The sequence below is a fragment of the Scardinius erythrophthalmus genome, assembly GCF_964197995.2.
Source record: "Scardinius erythrophthalmus genome assembly, chromosome: 5".
In the NCBI taxonomy this organism is placed as follows: Eukaryota; Metazoa; Chordata; class Actinopteri; order Cypriniformes; family Leuciscidae; genus Scardinius; species Scardinius erythrophthalmus.
The window spans coordinates 20,378,048-20,382,645 of NC_138225.1; positions in this window are offsets into that span (position 1 = coordinate 20,378,048).

Genomic DNA, 4,598 nt, shown 5'->3' on the forward strand with positions numbered 1-4,598 from the left:
GAGCTATGAGTATACTCATACTTATAAGCTGGCCAGATATCTGTGAAAAATAACTTGCGTGCCTGAACCACATTTAGCATTTAAAAGTAAAAAGAATTTCAGTATTTATCAGTAAAAAAAATGCATACAAAATATATACCCCTGAGTTGGACAGTATGGTGTCTGTCTCATTGGCCAACATAATTCAAACCAGACCTAGATAAATAAAATAAAATAAAATATACCAATAACCATGATATCCTGTTATCATAATAGTTAAATTAATTATTATAACTACGACCATTATAACATTATATTTGTCGCCTATTATTTATCTGATTATTTAGCTTACATGCTTCTCAATGACAATCTCACTGAAAAAACCTGGGGTTAATGATTTTAAAATGTGAGACTTCTTTCAAAAACATAAATCTTACAGACCCCAAACCTTTGAACAGTAGTGCACTATGTTTGAGGTGGTTTTGCTTACTAGTCATATGGTTGCCGGGGAGATTCTCTTGGACGGGGGTGCAGCAGGCCTTCAGCATGATGATCTATTCTAGAACATAACATGCAATTTGTCAGAGCCAACAATGTTACATAGGATTTACAATAGAACATTTACAAGCTAGAGCAGAACTTATTTTATATATATATAAATTCTTAAGATAATGTATTGTGAAATAAATGCATATGAAATTAGTGTCATGATTAATCAAGGTTTTTTTTTCTGTTGCTCCTGAAATCACCTTTTTTTATCACTATTTGTAAGTGACGTCACTGATTAACAGTACAGTGCATTCTTTAAGGTTAAATAAATTAGCTTACTTCCAATCACCCATTGACAAATTACCAACAAAACAAAACTATAAAAAACTGTTATCTTTGTGTACAGATGTGGTTAAAACCCCAAACTTTCATAAACAAGAGTCTCCAGTCTATAACGTTAGTTAAGTTAGCCTTAGCTTAACGTAACGTTAAGTGAAAATGGTTGAGATGCTAACGGACTTTTTTGAAGACACAAAGCCATTTCTATAAAGTAAATATTCAACGGAAGCTTGTCAATTACACGCAATAAAGGTGTCAGGGACGTTTGTATGTATTATTTGTGTGAATTTGTTGACTAAACTCACCTGAAAGCAGTGAAAACAACAGCGAGAGACGGGAGTTCTGCTGTTTGTCAGTTGATGATGATGACGTTTCCTCGTTTCCATCTGCGCTCGCGCAGCACGCTCGCTCCAGTGTTTGAATCAGGTTTGAATGCGACTCGAATGTTCACGCGCACGCGGATTAAAACACTTCAAAGTCACGCAGCATTTAAACGTCTAGAATTAAAACATATAACGTCATTTAAAATACCATTAATATTAAATCATGAATTTTAAACTCATTCTGTAGTTCTATGACCCATTCATGTGCAAGAAGTAGCCTATTAAAAGTTTTTTTTATTTTATTTTTGAAAAATTCAATTTACATTTAATGATACCTTGCGTTACAATACTAATAACTGCGTTATATAACTAAATGGCAAAAAAAAAAAAAAAAAAATCTGGGTTCCAATTAACTAGTGTATTATAATCAACTTCGTCTATATTAACTTATTGTTTGTGTGTGTGAATTATTATTATTATTAAACATATAATAATAATAATAATAATAATAATATATATATATATATATATATATATATATATATATATATATATATATATATATATATATATATATATGGTAAGATGTTTATCAGCTTGGCCACAATGGGAGACCAGCTAAAACCAGCTGACCACCAAATTGTCCAGGCTGGGAAACAAGCTTGATCATACATGCCAGGCTGGGAGACCAGCTAAAACCAGCTACTTCCATCTTAAACCGTGTTGATGTTGACGAGGAAAGCATCAAATAACTGGTTGCCAGTTACATGATTTAATGCAGTTGATAAATAAATTGTTTTGGCAAGAGGTTGTACCTCGATCCAAGTATCTTTTTAACAGAGTGTTTATAAACAGTTGTGAGAAAGTAGAATTTCCGTTCTACTGTGAAAGTTGTCACTTAAACATAGGATCAGTCCAGGAAATCAGTGACAAACAAATTATATATTAATATCATCAAACCAAAGAAAACACTAAATTTGTTGGAGACTTAATGGTTCATAATGGTGTCCAGTAGATACCAACATGTAACCTATAAGTTGCCAAAGGTGTTCTATTGGTCCTTAATGGTATCCAATAGAAAAAACATGCCACCAATAGAAGAAAGCAAATCACCGATAGAGACCTATTAGGACCATTACAGTTTCCATTAAAACCAATACAGACAAATAGACAAAACATGCCACCAATAGAAGAAAGTAAATTACCAATAGAGACCCACTAGGACCATTACAGTTTCCATTAAAACCAATACAGTTCTCTTTATAACCATTAAAACCATTAGCAATTATGTAATGGTTTCTATTGTTTTTTTTCAGCAGGGGCAATTTCTGGTCTAGCCGTGCCTGTCAATCAACACACGATATCTCAATGTAAATTCATATACAGAAAATACATTTGAACATTGCATGGATCCTTCAAAATAAACAAATACAACTTTACACAATTACAAATGTATAACTCACATTAAATTCAACTGTAAATGACAACGAAAAATATATCGTTCTAAACTCATATCCTGCATATCAAGCATATCGCACGTGTAACAGCGGCCATTAATCAAATTCGCACTTCGATCAAACATACTCTTATAACATTTATAACCCAGATTGTTAACCTCTCAATACAGAATAGACGACAAATAAACTCATTACATACAGAAAATCCCTATACAACACTCAATAAAGCACATTTACACACTTCTCTGAGGAGCAGATAAAAACGTACCTCTCGCCACGAGATCCAGCGAAAGAGAGAGCGCACGCAAATTGCATCATCATTATCCTCACGCATGACGTCGCTTACGTAATAGTGCTTCCTTAATTTAGTGCAGAAATGTTTATCAAGAATGAAACCAAAAACAATACAAAAAAAATAAGAAATAAACATGTATGAAGAATTGAAAACAACGCAAATTATTAAGTTTATGATCACATGACCATTGACAACTGTGCAACTTCCAAAACAAATGTCTTCAAAATAAGAGTCCCATAACATAATACTGTTTTTGATTAAATTATGTCAATAATCTAGTGTAACAACATACACTCGTCACACAAGCTAACGAGGAAACTATTAAAAGATCTGTCCATTTGGCAACAATAAATTAATTAATGATATCAAATAAACGAATTCATGTTTTTATTTTGTGACCATTATTTATCTCATTTTCACATTTCAAAAGGAAAGGGTAAGGTACAGCTAACGTAACTGCTAGCGTTGTTGGTTCTCAGAGTCACAGTCAAGCAAATACAGTAACGTTAATGCTACTACTGCCCCAACGCGCCCCTTCGGTTGTTTTAAAGGTATTCAAGAGTATTTTCTCCTTCGCCTGGCATCCGATGATCAACAAAATGCCAACTACAGGTCACTGATAGAGGGTCAAAAAAATTATCTAAGCTTAGTCCGTATGGGTTGGTCAAATAATGCACACTCAACCAGATGATAAATACATAGTTCTTAAAGGACCTGTCCGATTTTCACAGACCATTAACAACACTTATACTGTTCAAATAACTCTGCAGAGGAAGAATAGTAAAGTTGTAGATGTAACGTTAGTGACAGTCGTAAATCGCGGGCTGTTTATTCCAGTGGACGCAACCAAACCAATAGGAGGCAATAGCTCAGTAATGGCGCCCGCTTACTTCCGGTAGTTTCGCCGGATTCGTCTATAGGTAGACCAAAGGTAACTAACAGGCGGACCGCGGCCCGGGTCCGGACCCAGAAGCCGTCCAATACGGACCCGGACCTACAGCCAAAACCATAGGCGTTTTGTCCACAAACTAAGTCCTTTGAACAAAAAACAATAACAAAAGAAAGCATAAAGCCTTTCTTTAAAGTGAATTTCGTTTTGTATTAATTGTATCTTAATTTTAATCAATGTTTCATTATAAATAAGTAAATATAAATATAACTTCTCAGCTGCTCGCTTGCAATAGTCACAAGCACAGTGACAGGCTGGTAGCAGAGCAATCAATTCTGTGAATTACACTGCGCAAATAAAAGTAATAGCAGGCTACCCATCGGATGAAGAAGGGTTGGCTCCCCACAGAACAATAAATTATTAATTTTTATTTCATTTTATTTTTCGTGTTCGCATTTATGAGGAAAAAACAATGTTACAGACGCGACCGCTCTGTAACGGCACTTAAAGACTGTTTTAAAACGTCCACAGACCTCAAATAGAAAGCACAAAGCCTTTCTTTAAAGTGAATTTCGTTTTGTATTAATTGTATCTTAATTTTAATAAATTTTTCATCAACCAATTGATTTAATAAGTAATAGGCTATATAACAGACAATAGATAATCATGACGGAGGCGCCGGCGACTGAACTGGAGTGCGTCTCATAAATGAACCGAAACTCAACATAAGCCTTGCCTCACAGACCTGATAAATACATCTATAGAAAGCTTGAATTTTTAAAAAGAACAATTCAAAACGAAAGAAAAAACAGACTGCTCTCTGCTTA